General features: G+C 40.0%; 1 long non-coding RNA gene across 2 annotated transcripts in view; it reads right to left on the bottom strand.

Moving 5' to 3' along the window:
* LOC142410496 (uncharacterized) overlaps positions 1-19,189 on the bottom strand; it is a 69,005-nt gene that overhangs the window by 26,522 nt on the left and 23,294 nt on the right. The window contains exon 3 of one of the 2 annotated variants that reach the window (XR_012775933.1): positions 3,461-3,574. The exons of the other annotated variant lie outside the window; for it this stretch is intronic. This is a non-coding gene — a long non-coding RNA (uncharacterized LOC142410496). The remainder of the gene's footprint in view (positions 1-3,460; positions 3,575-19,189) is intronic. 2 annotated transcript variants of the gene reach the window in all.

Genomic DNA, 19,189 nt, shown 5'->3' with positions numbered 1-19,189 from the left:
TGAGCAAGTTTTTTTACATCAAGACTACTCAGTAACTTCAGTATTTCCCCAGAGCACGGCCAGCATCTTGCAGGATAAAGCTCTTAATTCCTAAAGTGTAGCTAGAAAAGAAGAAAAAACCCAGCATGTTGTTTGTCTTTATCAAATTAGTATCGGGGCTGGAAGAAGACACAAACTGTCGTCTCAGTCCTGCAAAGTTATTTGTCCATCTGCAGGATTAGTGATTAAATTCCCAGTTGTTAAGAATCAGTCTGTCCTAAGTGAAGATAAAGAAAAGTAGGATTTCTTACTTTCAAGCAGAAAATCATAGAGCGAGCTGAAAATGAAGGGGTGCAATTTTGAGCGAGGCAAGGGGAACAAACCAACACAGTTTGTTTCATTCTAGAAAGTAATACCAAGACTATTTTTGGTATTTTGAGACCCTGCCTAAACTCATGTGGGAAGACTGCTGTATGCCTATGCATATGCATATTCCATTTGGCAATACACTCACTACGGCACGCAGCCACCTACTAAATAATAGAACTTAAAAATGGAAAATCAAATGACAGAAAAAGCTATTTCCAGGTATTTAATCAAAGGGAGGATCAGAGTACAAAGCTCAAGACAGGCCCAGCACACAACTCTGGCTGAACTGTCACTCTACAGCGGGTTTCAAACATCTGCATTACTTTGACTGAAATACCATGAATAATTTATAATAGAATAAAGAATTTAAGAAAAATAGATTTTTAAAAAAATTAATACCCCACAGTAATCACCTGGCTTCATGTTTATTAGTGAGGTGCTCTGGGGTAGAAAACATCATTGATTTTATGAACCTTTGGGGAGGTTTCTTTTTAAAAATTAACATTTCAGCTTGATATTATTTTAGTATTTACCACTCGGTATTGTCTTAGATGTCATCTTGGCAAAGGGCTCCTAAACAACTGCCACTTTTAGCACTGCTGCCAAAAGGCCCCCTTTCACAATAAAGCATGCTGTGCTTTGGCAGGAAATCAATAAAGTGAAAATCTGTTCTCATCATCCATACATTTACCATCACAATCAACAATCAAAGGCAAGACCTGGGTTCTTTATCCACAGGCTCCAGCCTCCCAATTTTCTGCTATGAAAGGCAGCATAAATTAGAACCCTTGGTTCCTGTTAGCTGGGCTTAATGGGTATGATTTATGAACCATTAAATGAGGTTATGTAAATTGATCCTTAGCAGAATGCTAGCACACAGGTGACAGGTGCAGTACATTTGAATGATGAGTCCACAAGGGTTCTGTACAAATCAGATTTCAGTGACATTCAGTTTTAGGAAGGAGAAATATGTTGTCAACAAGGAAGTGATTTAAATAGTGCCCTGGGTTTGTCAGCAATTATGCTTTTCTTCTTAATTGCTGCAAACTATATAAATTCTAATAGGAAATAAATTACTGATTTACCAGTTAATGACAAGGGGGTATAGACAAGAATGGTTTAAACATTTTAAAAAAAAATTTGCCTTGTGAGGCCATATTCAGTGATGATTTCATTTATGCTGTTAAAGTTAACAGATGCTTTAAAGTCACACGATAAACTTTGACATGAGCTAAGTAAAATTGTTTTTATTGCTAAGCTGAGGGAAACTGATTTTGTGCTACAGCAATGGATGTTCTTAAAAGGATGAAATAATGTATTTACATAGAAATAAGGATAAATTTTACTTTTTATTTTTTGCTTGTTTGTTGTCTTAATAACCTTTTCAAAAATCGGATCAAATTACATTAACTAGATTTAAAGTATTCTGGCTTACCCTGGAAGGATTTTTATACTAATAGTGAAAATGATCACACCTAGTGATCTGATGTTTGACTCATTTCCTTCTCACTGCTACCCAAAGTGACCATAAGGATTGACTGACTGCCTTATAAGAAAGTTTTTCTAGGAAAAAATGGGCTTGCTGTTGTAATACATTTAAATCAGTGCCGTCAGTGTTCAGGCTGCTTTGGTTTGGGTAGGAGGGCTCTTGGAGAACTAGATGTATTTGTGTAATATTTAAGTTCTGCTTTTCCCTAGTCTGGTTAATAGCATGTTCCAACTAGTGGCCTGGCACACCTCTGCTTAATGAATGTTTGCATCTTTCTTTGGAATGAAGTGAAATAGTGATAGGAATGAAATAGCATGGATAAGTCTGTATGTAACTCAAGGCTTCAAGGGCAGCAGTTCTGGAGGAAAGATTGTACAGGAGGGTACTCGAAATACATAGGATAGTAGCACGGTGTGAAAATACTTTCAGAGGCTTAGCCATGTTAGATCATTTTCACCTGGGGAAGAAGATATAGGAGATGAGAGGGAACCAGAAAAACCCCCCACCAGTAAGCTGGGAAGCCTACTAAGATCTAAGGCAAACTGAACAAACTCAAGGTATTAACATGTGTCTGTCTATTTTTGCCAACATGTTCATTGGCTGTGTATTTCCTGCTTTTTTTTTCAAAATGCAGTGAAGTTTGTTCAAGCAACAAGCATCAGTTGCTAATTGAATTAGCCTCTCCTATTGTGTCTTACTTCAATGGAGATTCCCTTCAAGGTTCAGCTGCTTACTCATTGCATTGTTCTGCTCAATGCTCATATGTGGCTCGCTGCAATACTTCCCCTTTCACAGAAGCTGTCACTTTTATTTCTGTGAAGAGGATCAACAGGAGTGAGTCCAGAGTGTGTAGTGCTTTTGGGGGTGTGGATGTAAATTAAAAGAATCGCAAGGTTGCAATGTGGGTAATGCAGAAAAAGCATGATGCAGTCTCATTGGTGAGGAGATGAAGTACTGGGTTTTACTCCAGGTATTAAGGAAGAATTCCATAGCCCCCCTATCAATATTATATGACAAAGCTACATCGAAAGAATGCAAAAGACAAGCCCTCAAAAGCTAAGGAAAACCTCACTGCGCTTGTCTATGCAAACCTTATTCAGTACCTTCTGTGACTGCATTACAAAACAGCTTTCATCATACAGGATCTGCTGGTGCTTTGGAAGGTCCTGCTTCTGTTTCACACCTACAGAAGGGACTGTGTACCCAAGGACAAGTCAGTTATTTTTAAAGGTATTAGCCTCATCTAATCAAAGTTATCCTCTCCCACCACACAGCTTGCCTTAGGTTTCTATCTTTAAATCACCATTGCAACCACAACTCTATAACTCCAGTCACAAATAAAACTCGGATTTTTTCTCATGTGGCCATGCCTCATTCAGTGCATGAGATGGTCGATCTTCATGGAATGGGTTACTGCTGAATGTTTCTCTGTGCCCACCCTGCTTGCTGCATATCCCATGCCTTAGCCCCTTGCTCTATGACAGTGGCAAAAAGCAGATGCTTCAGAAAGAGTACAAGAAGAGGGGAAAAGATGTATAGTGCTTCTGAGCCCTCTTCCAGCCTCCAATCATTGTCCACTTAGAGAATTCCTGAGTTGGATGCAATTTCCCTATGCTTATTAACTTCCGATGGAGTTGTCTTCCATACAATTGTCCCATCTTCTCTTGAACCCACAGCAACTTTAGCAAGACATTCCAGATGTCAGCTCCTCTCCTTTCGTTTGTTTTGAACCTGAACCTGTGTGCAGAAAATCAAGTCTTAGGAAGGAGCATGACTAATGGTTAAGCACTGGACTAGAATGAGGATTTTAGTTTCTGGCACCTCATATTTTACATTTTAATACAAACCAGTTTCTGTATAAGGTACAGAAACAGTCCCAACTATATGCTGGATATATCTATCAAGACATGAGACATCTGTATTCACTCTGGCTTTCAGTGTCTGAAGGAGCATAGCTCCAATAACTGGCTATTGTAAGAAAGGTGGCAGCATCTCCTCCTCTTCCTGCTGAAAATGGAAAGAAAATGGTGCCCACAACTGCATTTTGTAGAGATCTCCCATCAGCTGTGCTCTGGGAATGTCTGTTGGTATCCCATGGAAACTGGGGTTGGGACTTGGGGGTGAATCTGCTCAGATCTGTCAGAACTGGGCAGTAAAAGTGCCTATGTTTGCAGCTGGGAATGCCACAATTAGAGAGGAAAGTGCTTATGGAGATTAATCACCTGCATGGTTTGGTCACCTCCAGGAGTTGTCACAATTTTAACTTTGGGCAGAATGGAGCTCATGACATTTCCTGGAGGTGCCCAAAGGCATGTTTTATACTGCAGTGGATCTCAGTGCAAAGATCCCTGTGCTAGCCAATATTGGCCTGAACTAGTACATCCACCCAATGCAGAATAGCTTTATGTAGACTCTGCAGCTCAGGTTTGAAAGTAGTCTGGTTGTGCTGGTGCAACGCAGTGAGGCAGGGAAGCCAAACCCCATGAATTAACACTAGTGTAGCCACAGAAGCCAAATCCTGCAGACTCAGCCCAGAGGTCTTTGCATCACGATAGTGAGAGAAGCATCTGATTTAAGTCCCTTCTAGACCTAGTTACGAGTTCTTCAGAAACACTAAGACCTGTGCTGCTCCTTCCCTGAGGGGTGACATTATCCTTCCTGTGTTGCAGATGGGCAAGCAAAAGGCAGGGAAAGGGCATCCCAGGGGTACCTCCTGATTGTCCAGGTAAGGGAATGTGGCAATGACTCTGCTTACTGAAGTTCTCTTTTCGACCAGATTTGTGGGTTTATTTTGAATAAAACAAGGCTAGGAAAAGGGACTGATGCACACCCCTTCCTCATCCCCCTCTGCAAAGAGTTATCCAGTATAAAAGTACTTTGAAATTCCATAATGCAGACATAGGCACTGACATTAAAGCCCAAATTGACAGTGACAAGTAAATGTGGGTGGCTGGTTTGAAGGACCAAGGATGTAATTTTGTTGTATCTTAACTTCTCAAGGCACTTCATTTTCACAGTAGAGCTTCCAAGGGCTCTAAGATGCAGAGGCAGAGCTTGGTACAACAGTGAAGCACAAACAGGATATTTGAAGTGACCAAAAAAAATAGCGGCCTTTTGTGAAAATGGTGGCTTGTGACTTCTCTGCATCACACAGGAACTCCATGGCAGAATTTGGGATAAGAAGCAATTCGTTAGGACAGCATTTCATCGCCTTAGTCATCAGGGTGCTCTCTCCCTTCCTGCAATTCCCTTTCTCACCGAGTGCATGCTTCCTCAGGTTTCAGCAATTAATGAGACAGGGTTACTGAGCTGGTAATACCCCCAAAGCACAGAATCCATCTGAGGATCCATCAGACTAGCCCCTATGTACGGTGAAATGAGGTTAAGGTTTCTCATACTGAGAAAGCTTACAAAATCATGGAATTAAAGAGTGTATTATTATACTATTAATAATAAAGACAGTCTTAATTCTGGTAATTCTTATTTTGAGTGTTTGACTATACGACCTTTATATAACTCTTTATATGTGGATTTTTAAAAATTTGCTTTTTTATAATTTCCCAGATTACAAAATCTTAGACTTTTGAAAACCAAACTTTTCATCGTGTGTCATTGCACGACCCCACAGGGAATAGGTTCTTTAGTAGGAATGAAATATTTAGGGCCACAGAACCTTTTGGAGCTGATTGAAAGGTGGATGAGAAGGTCATCTGAAGTTCTGGTCCCCTGGGGTCCCATCTCACCCAGACAGCTTCTGTACCTATTGCTCTTTCTCATGCCCCCAGAGTCTTCCCCTTTTTCTGTCCTCACTGTCTCATCCTCACTGTTTGACAACTGCCACTACTCCCATCCTCCCATCACCAGTTTCTGCCCTGCTCCTAACTTCTTCCTGTTCTCCAGTTCCTCTCTCTTTATCCATCCTACTTCATTCTTCGTGTTGCCACGTCATACCCGCTCTGCAACACCCTGGAAATCCCTGGGGTTTCCTGCCCGCAGCTGAAGTGCCAACCATTGCAACAGACACCTCTCCCAGCCTCCACCAGCTCTGCCCCAGGTTTACTGCAGAGAACACCTAGATCAGGACAGCTTAGAAAGGCTCCCAAAGTCACAGAGTGCTTTCACTATGAGACAGAAGTCCTAAGGACCCATCTTCAACTCGACCTTTCAAAGTATAGAGGATTATTGTCATAGAGTTGGTATCCTAGATCCTGGGCATTTCTGCTGGAGCCAGGACTCCTGGATCTCCTCACCAGGCAAGCCCCATTTCGTTGGTTAGAGACACTGCAGAAGGGTTCCTTCTCCAGCAGAGAGCCAGGAAAACTGACAGTTTGTCAAAATTGCTATATGAATACAACAAAGAAAAAAATCTTATCTTAACAAACTTAATTGCGTAAAATGCCTTCGGCTTTGTCTTCTGAATCATTTCATTTCCATTTACTCTCCCCTGGACACAACATCATCTCCCATGGTGAGGCCCACAGACTACGTCCCCACAAAGGATGAAGGACGGGCTGAGGCAGAAACCAGGCTGCTATGAAACCGTTATAGTGGGAGCATTTCAGTGTGGCTATGGGAGAGCAGGAGATCAGGCCCATTGTCTCAAGTATCATTAACTGGCTTTTCTTGAGGACTGATTGTAGTCTGGAGTGAGTATCCATTTAGCTTGTCTCTGACTTTTGTCTCCCCATATCTGTTTCTCTTCTTATTCCAAATGTTTCATGGAAGAACCTATTTGGAGAGAAGAGGCTCAGGTAGGAAGGGAAAAAACCCTTCAAAAATCACTTTCTAAACTGCTTGCCCCCATCTTGGCTTTTTCAATAGATTTTTCTCTCTTCTGCTCTATGAAGTAGTAGAGGAAGAGGAAGTATATTCATATTGGTTATTAGCATGTATTTAACCACTGCTAGCATTCATTGAAAGGATTTCAGGCCCCCTGATTCCGTGACTTGTACAATTACATTATCTAGACATATTACTGTTACAATTTTTTTTACCACCATGGTTCATATAGGGTAAATCCTTATATGAGAAAATGGTGGTAGACCTTAGAGTGATTTGCTGAACTTTCATTTTTCATCCTGCTAAAAATCATTATAAGGTCATAAGAATTTCCTTTAGGTATTTATTTTTTTATTTATACTATCAGGTTTTATCAGTTTCCTGATTTTTGTATCTAATGCTCAAGTATTACATAAAGCAACATAATGATGTTGCTTCTTTTCCTTATAAATAAGAAGGCTGAAAAGGAAAAGTTGCTTTTTTCTCAAATGCTAAGAGTTCCTGGTAATTAATTCTTTGCTGTGAGCTTACTCAATTTAAAAACAAAACAAAACAAAACAAAACAAAACAAAACAAAACCAAACCAACAACAGCAACAACAACAAAACTTAGCCATGAAAAGTGATGTTTTTCCGATATCTTAGGCAGCCTATCGGTGCTAATCACATGCTATTCCCAGCAGTGCGCATTATACCCAAGGTATTTTGCATGCTTAACAATCAGTTGTTTTCCTCTATTTGCATGCTTAACAATCAGTTGCTTTCCTTCTCTTTTGGAGACCACATAAAGTGGGTGATGTGCTCTGCTCTGGTTCTTTGTACTCCTCATCACATGCCTCAGCAAAAAATATTTCAGAATTGCCCAGATTTTCCTTTTGACATGAAACACAAGTTGTGCCGGTTATTAGTGCTGTGCATCCCACCCTCTTCTTCAGTAAAGGCTACACCAGGAGAAGAAAGCAATAGCTGCAATGGAGGCTGTGCGCATGGCCTTCTGCTATTCATATCCTCTTTGGCACAGGACCAAATACCAATCCTTCATCACTGGTGAAATTAGGACTACTAGAAAGCAAAGGGCAAATTCAGGAAAGACCAGTCTCCATCTTCTCCATGGTGAGGAAGTCCCTGTTCTTTAGAAGAGGTTCAGTAACCGATTCGAAGTCACGATCCTTTCAACTTTTCTGCAAATATAGTTGAAGAGTTCAAGCTGAAATGCAAATTTCACTGCTATTTGGGTTTTGTACTGACGAGTTCAGAAAAGACTGGAAAGTCAAACTTAGAATAATTTATTGGAAAGCCTGTGTTGTAAGATTAATTTTATAAAATAAAAATAGCGATCTCAAAAAGCTGGAAGCATTTTTCGTGAAAGAGCTTTTTCCTTCTGCGGTTTTAACCAGACTTTTTTAAAATTTCTGCTCAGAACTATATTGTGCTTAATTTCTTTCTCCATCTGCCATTAGTTTTACAGCCATTTTTCACCTGTATTTGGCTTGATCCTTTCTACTTTGGCAATTTTTTTATCAATTTAATTGCACTAATATTAGTAGAATAACTCCTGCCTGGCGCTTGTCCCAGTAAAGACAGGTTCTGGTTTTATATTCCAGGACTTTTGTAAATGACAACTTTTTGTGCTAAGTGTTTGCTTGAAACTCTAGCATGGATAATATTGAAGGAAAATGACTCCTTTACAGCCCTATATTAGAAAGCAATGGCCTCTGTGAGCAGAATAAAGTTGCTCAGTAGGAAAATAACTTCCACCTAGTGGCTTTTGAGAAAACTGCCATAATAGTGAATTTCTTGTGAAACTCAAATTTCTATTTTTACATAATTTGGGGGTAATCCTGCCACCACAACCCACATTCAGATTTCAGTGAATTCAAATGCACTACCTACAGATATATAGTACTTAGTGCATAGTTCACAGTAATTTTAGCATCACCATGCTTGTGGAATTATCATAACATCAACATAGTTCTGAAAAACTTTAGACTAAAACTTCTTATGATTTCTAATGGCAAACTGATTTTATTCCAGCTTTTCTATTTCACACTGAAAATATATTTAAACACCAACTATACTAATATCCCCATACCCACTTCAGAAAAAGCTCTCTGTATTATCTCTGTACTTAAACTACCAGCTCATCAAAATTGTATACATAACCATTTGGGTAGTGTGGCTTAGTGGAATATAAATGACTTATAAATCTGGTAAGACATGAATCCACTGTTTAATTTAAAAAGGAATTATTCAAGAGTTTAGTATTATACATTTGGCAGAGCTGAATAAAGAAAAACTCCTGGAAATGAAGACTCAACACATTATTTCTCATGCCATTGAAACAATAACTATTCTGGATCAGTGATTTTGATACTAATTTACACAAGCTGAGAATCTGGCCACTAGGCTACTCTGAACATTTTTTTTGCTGTGGAATACAAGTATTAAGAAATTATTTTTAAATTCAGGCAGACAGAGATGAGTTTCTGTACTATGCAATTAGTGTTACATAGCATTCATGTTGAGTATCAAGGATATATGTATTGGTTGAAAAAGGAGTCTGATGAATGGCATTGCCTGAGAAATAATTTTTATTCGACTCATTAAATTGCTAGCTATGGGCTAAATTCCGAAACGTAATCCAAACTTCTGCTTTTGTAACAGTAAATTTTTCCCAACAAAATAATCAGTAGAAATATTTAATACAGCAAAGGTATTTGTTATAACCTAAGAAGTAAATAGAGAAGCTCATAATAAGCTGCAGTGAAATTCATTTTATAATTTTTAAATGTCTAAGCTAAGATAAATGCAAAAAGTAAACAAGCAGAAAAAAATCATAGCAATTACAGTGAATTTCAGATTTTTTTCCCTTTCCAGTAATCTAAAGTATTTAGTAATATAAACAGGGGAATTAACCGTTTTCCTGCTGCTGTTTTGTCCTTTATATGGCCATGTACCTTTTATATAGCCACATATCTTTTTTCAAAATTATTAGAAGGTGAAGGTGGCATACATGTGGAAAATTATGCAAGATGCAGAACGAGATTGTGGTTTTAAGTTAAAAACAATTCTCTAAACTATTAACACATACTTAATTAATTTACTGTAGTTCTCCTGTTAAGTAAATGCAGAAATGTTAATCTCTTAATATTATCGATATATGTGCAATTGTACTTGTAACATTATCTTAAGCTAACTGGTCTCCCTGTACGTATCTACTGTAAACTCTGATTACATACACACTGTACCTGGGGTTTTGCCAAAGGGAAGAAGAAGGAGCAGAGTCGAATTCAGTTAAAATGTTTCAACTGCCGTTTTAAGAGGTCCTATTGTATTCTGTACTCGCAATGCTTATCCTAGATGGAAAAGTAAAGTTTATGTTTAGTTTTGTGTGAAATGGGTAAAAACTGAGTTTAGAATCAACTGGCTGTGTGCAAACTTCGATTAACTAATTCAGTCTGGTTGAAAGTCAGGGGGATGGAAATATTTTTTGCATGTGTGTGAATGGTTAAACTAGTAAATTAAGCTAAATGAACATTATGTTGAATTAGGTGATTACTATATAGCAATTTTCATCAGTATGGGTCTTATCAAGGGAGTTTTGAGTAATTTTTCTTTACATCATCCCTCGTGATATATATCATTTAAGCCATTATCTGTCAAGCTGTGCACTATGTGGACTAAGTCAATTCTGTTACATGAAGAATAACAGTATGATGTGACGAGAATGAGGCTTTAAGTGTATGATGGGAGATCCACGAAGCCAGGCAGCCTTGCTGAACCCTGACCGTGGCCTCTTTGAAGCTCAATGACCTCTAAATGTGGTAGGAATTCTCTTTAGAGTACTTTAAAGAGTGGTGAGATCCTATTCCTCTCTTTCAAACCAGCAAGAAACAGGAGGTTGCCCCAGTGGATCCAGGAGTGATGGGAGAGGATATGCAGGCCTCTAAATCAGTGCCTGCCTGTCATCTCCTTCTTGTCCTCTGAGGCTGTAAGGCTATGCAATAATCTTTTCAAAATCTTCCATTTTTATTCTGATGCTGCGTAGTGAGGTGTCAGGAACAGTTTGAGGATTGCAGTGCACCCATTTCTATCTGTCTTAAGTTTTCATTACAGCTCAGAAGCAGAATGTCAGTGCTTGCTTATTTACTATAATGGGTATATATTTATTCAGGCTAGCGAATTGCAATTAATCTTGTTTATGGAAGGCAAAATTAAACAATTAAGCAATCAAACATACTGTACAAATTCATCAGAAAACATTACAAGGAAAAAAAATTAATCAAAAGGCATATGACTCCTTGACTTTGTTCCCAAGATTTTAAATTCTATTTTGGAATAAGGGAAATCTGAAGAACCAGAACACACAGAAGTTTTTAGACAAATAGTTTTATAATTGCAGGAGATTTTTAACATCATAAGATGGAATTAAACCTCTTTTATTACAAGCAATTCTCAGTACAGCGAACTGATAGATTTCATATCACAATTCTGGAGGACTTCAGAGAACATAAAACCCACACCTTCCCACATCCTCCAAATTAGGCAAATAAAACACTCCATAATCCATGAATACTCTGTTTTAAGCTGTCAGAAAATTCATCTGGAAACATCTGGCTATAAAGCTGGAAAATGAAGGAAGTTGAATACAAACAGCATCAGCAGTGAGAGAAACACAGAACCGTGATAGAGTCTGACACCCAGATCAGTCCTGCTGCCAAGCACTAATACTTAGGCAAGTCCTGCATCTTGTCCAGGAAGACAGGCAATATGTAAAGAGCTAGGGGAAGAACATTTAAAAATATTTCTGTGATGCTTATTTGCACAATAGATATGGAAGGAAGATGATTTTTGTTCCCATGGGAAAAGTGCTGGAACGTAAAAGGTATTTGTTGCTCTAAAAATGAATACATGTTCATAAGTTTTTGCATTTTATAAAAATCCGGAGACATCCATTACCTTTCTTTCCTCTCCTTTTTGACAACAAAATACTAACATTTGTTGAGTTTGGATAAAAAGAAATCATTCTGTTACTAACTGCCTAAAAAAAATGGTAAGTTTTTTATTTCTTCAAAAGAATCACTGCTACTGATGTTTTCCAAAAAGGCTACATTTTGACAACAAGCAAACTGCAAAATCATTTCACTTGAAAAAAGTTGATATGAGGTCTAAATATGCTTATTTATTACTTTTCATATGATGTAAATAAATACCAACATCTCCGCCCACCCAAAGCCTGGACTTTGCTGGTCCAGTTCCTGAATATTTACTGGTGGAAGGGGCATGAAAAGAAGGCGACCACTTCAAAAGGGGTGTGTGGGTGTGTGTATGTGCACGTGCACGTGTCTGGGGGGGACTGATCCGTACATATAGGGGTGAATATAAATGTTTTATGGCATATTTTACAAAGGGGAGACACAGATGTTTTATAATTTGTTACCAAAAATATCTAACAACCACTACAGCACTCCACTATATTGCACCACCAGCCAGACTGTAGGATGGATTTATAAATCCACTGCAGAAAGTACACTGACAGAGACAGATGGCCTTCAAGAACCATATAATAGGAAAGCCAGCCGTAATGCTGGCTCTTTTCTTCAAAACTCAGTTCCTCCTGTTGTCACCAGTCAGGTTGAAGTACTTTGTGTTTACAGCTTAAAACTCTAAAATGGATTAGTTTATCACAGCATAATATCATGACACTAGGATATGAAGGCTAGAAGATTTATTCGCTTTGATGCAAGTAAGGAAAGCTTTTATTTTTAAATTTCTACCACTCAGTGCAGTGTGTCAAACAATCAGTTTTAATATCTTTAGGGTTAAGTGCACTCTTGTAATTTAGAATGAAATTATTTTTATTAAGCACTTTTACTGAATATCTACAAGCTTTACAACTCCACTGATTAAGGATCTGATAGTGACTGGTAAAGCAGCCACCTCCATGAATTAGGGAAGCATTAGTGAATGCATTCTGTCTATGGTCCTTAGTGCTTAGGGAGTATTTCAAAATAAGTGCAATTTCTGTAAAATGTAGCCATAAAACTGCAAGTGAATCAACGTATGTGAAACCTAGTGCTTGCATTGCACAGTGACAGGTTAAAGGCATTTTTCTAGCGTGAGGACAGATCAGATAAAATCCCCCTGGGGTGAAACTTCAAGTGCAGAGTTCCTGAAATATTCCCCCGTGACACTGAAACATTTAAATGAAAAGCTAGCTGGGAATATCCAAGATGTAATGGCCAGCTTGCTGCTGACAACCCAGATCTGAGGGAGGCCTGGCTAAACCGCCTGAGCACGGGTCTGGGACCAAGGAATGCCCACCGCATGCTGATAGTAACCTCCTCTGTAAGCTTGCACGAGCTCCTTTATTTTCAGAGGTGTTGCTCCCTCTGCGCTCTCATTAACTTCAATGGGAGCCAAGAATGCACAGCACCTTTGAAAATCAAGCGGCTAAACTCACAGCTTCAGTTTCCCCATCTATAAAATGAGGCTAAACCTTTCTTATCAGCCTCATAGAGCTGTTGTGAAGATTAATTAGATAATGACTGCAAAGCCCTTTGAACACGAAAAGTGCTAAGAATTGTTGTTACCAAATGATGCCAAAGATTGGGCTATTCTTCATTGCTGTCAAATAATAATAAAGAGATGTGCTAGTCTAAGGAAAGGAGAGGTGGGAAATAAAGGGCAATAATGGCTGCTGTTGTTTGCGCATATGGTACTGAATAATCTTTGCAAGAAGAAGCCAATCTTGTGAAAAGCTATCTACTGTAATGGTGCTAGGGTTATTGACAGGTCTGGCTATAAGTGCAGGTTCCATTAGATACATCAGCCACAATGTATTCGCGGCAAATCTCACTGATGATTGCCCTCCTGCAGAGGGAGAGATAAGACAAACTATGATTGAAGTAAAAATGTAAACAGTTAAAAAAAAGAAATAGAAGTCAACCACTGCTCTCCCACAGGGGCAAGGACCAAGGATTGTTGCACCTGCGAAGCAGTAATAACATCAAATGTTAATGTGGTATGTGATTGTAGCACAGATACTGCTTCAAGCTCTTGCTGAAGAATTTATGTTGTTTAGTATTTTTATATGTATATTAAGTGAAGTGCTCTTTCCTAGTCTGGGGCAGTGCAGGGCACAATACTGGCAAACTGAAGGGGTTTCACATGAGTCAAGTTAACAAGAGCATTCTTCGGCAGCACAAGTTATAGCTTGTGCTTTTTACAGGTCTCCAGCAAAAGCCTCTGAACTAATACTGACCCTCTTAATCCCAGGGTTCTGTTATGAAGTATACATGCTACAGTTTTCTCTTTTGTATTTGAAGTTTATACTACACCCATTATTGTAAAAACATATTATTAATTCACATCAATGCATGATATAAATTCTTCTCTTTGGCAACTGGAAAGAAACTTGAGTGACACCTCAGTGATAAAAAAGTCCCCCCCATTTTCCCAGCGATAGGAAATGTTTACAGTAAACGCTGACATTAAATCATTTTCAGATCTGAAGGATGGCATAATGCGCACCCCAGCGTTTTAAAGCAATTGGCCGAAGAAGCATTCTAAGGTTGCTTTATGTGTGTGGCTTAACAAATAATGCGGTTTGTGTGGCTGCCCCTTCAGCTGGCCATTAGTTCTCCTTTCCTTCCCCACCCTTTTCCCCCACCCCCAAGTAATTTTCACCTTTTGGGTTAGCTGCAGTCACATTTAGCAGAGGCATAGAAGTAGCAAAGAGAATTAATTTCCTCCACATTTAATTGGAAAAAAAATACTGTCTGGGTAGAAGAGAAAGACTATTCATGCCACAGAGGAGAATTCATTGTCCGTTACACTTAGCAGCGGCCAGCTGATTCAGTGATCACACGTGTACTAGCCAGCTAGCCAGCATGTCTGTGCCAGATGTGCTGGCTCTTCCCCAGCTGGCACGGCAAAATCCAGAGGTAGAGAACATGGAAAGAAGAATACAGAGAGAATGGAGAACATGGAGCTTTTGTTATACTGGACATACAGGAGATGGAAGGAAGCTGGGGAGAGGGACAATGGTATCAGAGATCAAAGACACTGGAAGGAGTGCACAGCAGCAGTGCGGTGAGCTAGGTGATGTGATGGAGGAGAGCTAGAGACATGGAGGGGATGACATGGCAGAACTGTGTTGGGAAAGATTTAGAAGACATGGAGAGAGCTGGGATGACAGCAGTGAGTGGGTGGAAGATATAACTCCAAAGAAAATAAGGTTTAATTCTACTGCTTGTGGAACAATCTTTTAAAAAACCTGTAATGCTGTCAAAGTTTTAGTGGTCTGGAAAACATCTAACACATTGGCATTATTTTTTGAATGCCTAAGCAACATTACCAAAGTAAGTAAAAATCTAGTAACCTTGTATTAATTCCAGACAAAATACTGGGATATAGAATAGAATGGGATCTAATCAGTAAGTTTATGAAGACAGTAGCATAATCCATTTCAGTGAATGAGTTTTCATGGAAAATTAGTGATAGAACTGATTACATCTTTTGATGAAATGAAAAGGTTCTGTTGCTAAAGGAAGTTGCTTAATATAACTGAGCTGAGATATTTTACCTTGTACTCTGACCTTCTGGTTAGAAGTGACACGACGTAAAATCTGTGTAGCATATTTTAACTGGCGTGAAAAGGCTGATACAGCTAAAAAATAATTGCACAGAGGGCATCATTATATAACGGGGTTCCACATAGATCTATTCTTAGTTCAGTGCTATTCAATATCTTTATCAATGAGATGGAAGAAAATAGAAACTTGTTGGTAAAGGCTGCAGATGCCATATTCATATATAAGAAGTTAGTACGTGACCTGATTTTTAGAGGCGCTAAGCATATTTAGGCAATGAAAAAGGAGGATTTTGGCTTAGAAGCTAAAACCACAGATATGTAGCTATTGCAGAGCCAAGCTTTTAAGCACCTTTTGGGCTAAACTCATCTCAAAATGGGCTTCGTAACAGATGGTAAGAGAGAGATGCCCAAACTAGCCAGTACAGAATGACCCTGTTCTTCAGTGCTTAGGCACCTATTTCTGATCTGTCAGATCAGAAGAAAACTGCTTCATCTCAAAACCCTCACACTGAATGAAGCACTTAATTGCTGTTTCATACAACCACGCTGTCTAGCAGTGAGAGTGCTCACTGGGCCACGTGGGTTACCAGGGCTGAACATCCCCCTTTGGTGTGAGCAAGTTCACAGGTTCACCTCTCATGTTCTAGAAAGGTGTCTTTGCCCACAAGTTAATTTGGATGGAGGCACTTTCCACCCCTCCTGTTTAAGGTGGGGCACTATATAGAAGTGCTAGAGAAACACCACATATGCTCAGACAAGCATTAGATGATGTAATAGCTACCGCCTCTTCTGCCTTCACCAGCTGATGGTGAGAAAGAGATGACCACAGTCTTAAAATAAAATTATTCCATGCCATCATACTTGTTTTTGAGGCAAAATCTGGCGTAAGAGAAAAAGTGTGAGTAGATAAGCAGCTGCTGGTAGGTTGTCTCTTTCTATGCATGTGTATGTGTAAAAAAAACCCCAAAGGCATCAGGATTCTGCTCTGTTGTGGTCTATGTAGGAACCTGACCAGACTATGCTACCAGCACTGTTGCTCTTCACATTAAGCTTCATTTTCCATGGAAACCAACATAGAGCAGAGAGGACAGACAAAGATGGCATGTCTCCACCTGAGAGGTATGCATCTACTTACATCCCATACTTGGATCAGAGGATGGAGAAGTATTCCCAGATAGCCTCCGAGAACAGAAGTTCCTCCTCAGTCTTCTCTGCCTCTCACTATCTTCCATATTCTAATCTGTCCCTTTTTATTAATTTCCTCTCTCAGGCAATGGATCCCAGACTTTTCTATCTCTCTTCATAAAACTTTCTCTAGGCCTAGGAGTAAAACAAAGGCCTGGCATAGTCATTGCTCCAGACAGCAGATATAAATGTACTGGAGGGAGAGAGTAAAAAAAGAAGTCCTAAAGCCTTTTTATTAATTCTGATAATTAAGTTGGTGATAATAGAAAAGGATACCAACCCTTTAATTTGTCCAAACTACAGGTGCCTAGGAACAGAGGCTGTGCAGACCTTCCCGAACCACAGACTTATTATAGTGACCCTGGGCAGCTCACTCTCCAGACGTTATTCCTTTCTTTGTCTCACTGCTGGAAGTACTAATAAGAGTGCCACATGCGGGTGTATTTTCTATAAAGTAGACCATTACCAGCAAAAAGTAAAGGGAAACTGTCAATTCACTTAATGTTGAGTACCCATGAGCATTCAGATGCTGCCACTTGTGGGCACTGATGGCTGCATTTGAATATCTGCGACCTGCATTCCAGGTTGTGACTACCTGATGAGCTGGCTGGGAAAGAGCTGGCTGAGCTCCTCCATGGGGGCTGCTGCTGTGCAGGTCACGGTCCCTCTGTGCTCTCAGAGTGCGCCAGCAAGATCTGCAGCTTGTCTTGTCTCCAGGTGGCTTTTGTGTAGAAGTTTTGGGGTATCTAAAGTGATTTCAGCTATTGTTTTCAGGGCCATTTTACAGCCCTGTTGCACTGCAAGAGCAAAAAGACCCTGCCCATGGTCAGAGTATGTTCCTTTATTTATACTTGTCCTTATTTTTTCTAACTTCTAAACCAAACTGTCTTAATGTCCTTCTGCGATAACAAAATCCCACAATAACTGCTCAGTTAAAGTGTGCCTTGTTTGCGTAGGGACTGCTCTATGCCATGTCTGGGCTGCAGTGCAGGGTGAGATATCCGAACTGGCCTTAAACGACTTAGATGCAGCCTAGCCATTCCAGCACAGCTGTCAGCTTGGATCAATTTTCCCTTCCAAAAAAATGCTGCCATCAGTAGGAATGCTTTGTGGCTGAGCTATCTTGATCCCCCACTACAGTTGCAGCAGGGATCTAGCCTATTTATATTCTTCAGCAAAGAGCAAGGAAAGAGTGCTCCTGAACTGGGAATCGGTGTGCCCCCCATTCCCATTGTACCTCTAATGTCAGAGGGAGTTGGGCTGTTCTCTGAAAAAGTTCCTCATCTGGATGACTGGCGTGCAAGGATGCACTGTGGCAAACAACTACAGTCTGGTGACCTGTACAACTCCAACAAAAGCCAGGTCTTTTATTAGAAATTGTGGAGTTTATTTCAATTTTACCTAACATGATTTTCTGCCACTTTATGTATTTAAATACTTCTTCAGCACAGAATGGAGTTCTCCCCAGCAAAGGTAATTAGTAGCTATCAGTGTGCAGTACGGAAATGTGTTTCTCATTTTGCTCCTACAAAGAGAGCACACTGTGTATCGCATTAACACTGTCTGATAGCAACAGATGACAGCTATAAAAAATCCAACAAGAAAATTAACAGTAATGCTTCAAAAATCATCACTAAGGACCTGATCGTGCTAATTGATGTTTAGGATGAGTCATCCAATTAGTTCTTTGAAATAGGACTGGCTGCTGTTCTTACATTATTGAGATTGCTATGTTGTAGACCTTTGACAAGTATCAAGCAGCCAATGAATGCAAATTAATGACCATTGACCCACAGATGCAGAAACAATTACATCTATGTTATCTTGCATCAGCGTCCCAGGGAGTGTCCTCACTCACTGCCTACACTGCCTAGCCACTAACCGTCCCTCAGGGTGCACTTTGAGCTCTTCAACTGAGAGCAAGTAGGGAACCTCAGAGCACCCAACCTGCAGACTATTATGGATATCTGGATGGTCTACAGAAGCCCGCGTTCACCCTGTCCTACAAAACCACGAGCTTGGCCCAAGCTGCAGTTCACACTCTACCTCAGACGTCCCGCGCCACTATGCGAAACAACACAGCACAAATGTTTAATCTTAATGGTGTCAAACGGCTGAGATAGGGACAATACAACTTCTCATCCCAGTAGGAGGCTCATATGCTTCTTTCCAAATGGAAATTGGATTGAAGAGATGACGCATTTGAAAGTAGCTACATCTATGCAGAAATCATTGCCTGTTCTGGCAAGCTAGTGTGCAGTTCAGCCAGGGAAAATGCTGAGAGATGCTTCAAGCAAGGCTAAAGATGGACAGTTTGTAGTTGTGCACAAGAAGAAGGTACAGTGTCGCCCACTGACGAAAGAGGAAAGCATCAGACTCTGAACACAGACGTACTCTCAGAAGGGCTGCAAATGAAATATTCAGCATATTAATCCAGTGCAGGCCTCATTACAAATGGACCCACAGAAACCTCCGTTGTCAAGGGTCACCACACAGCTACAGTAAGACATCGCACCCCAGGGACAGAGCGTAAGACCACTGCCAGCAAGGGGTAACTATCCAGCACTGCACTTCTGCATACGCTGCCACACGCCAGGAGCCTCTCCATGCCTGAAAAAGGATGGAAGAAGAATCCTGAGTGGGGCCATGAGACCAGGCTGAGGGGAACAAGATGGGAGTAAACAGGAAACTAAGTAGAAGATGTCTTCTAGGGAGATGGTGGAAGCTGGCAGGTGGGGGGCAGGCAGTTGCATGCTTCCATGTACATTTTCTTTGTGCTCATGTGAAGTGAAT

This window comes from Mycteria americana, chromosome 5 (genome assembly GCF_035582795.1).
Source record: "Mycteria americana isolate JAX WOST 10 ecotype Jacksonville Zoo and Gardens chromosome 5, USCA_MyAme_1.0, whole genome shotgun sequence".
In the NCBI taxonomy this organism is placed as follows: Eukaryota; Metazoa; Chordata; class Aves; order Ciconiiformes; family Ciconiidae; genus Mycteria; species Mycteria americana.
Note: the sequence above shows the minus strand (reverse complement) of the source record. Positions and strands in the feature narration are given on the sequence as shown.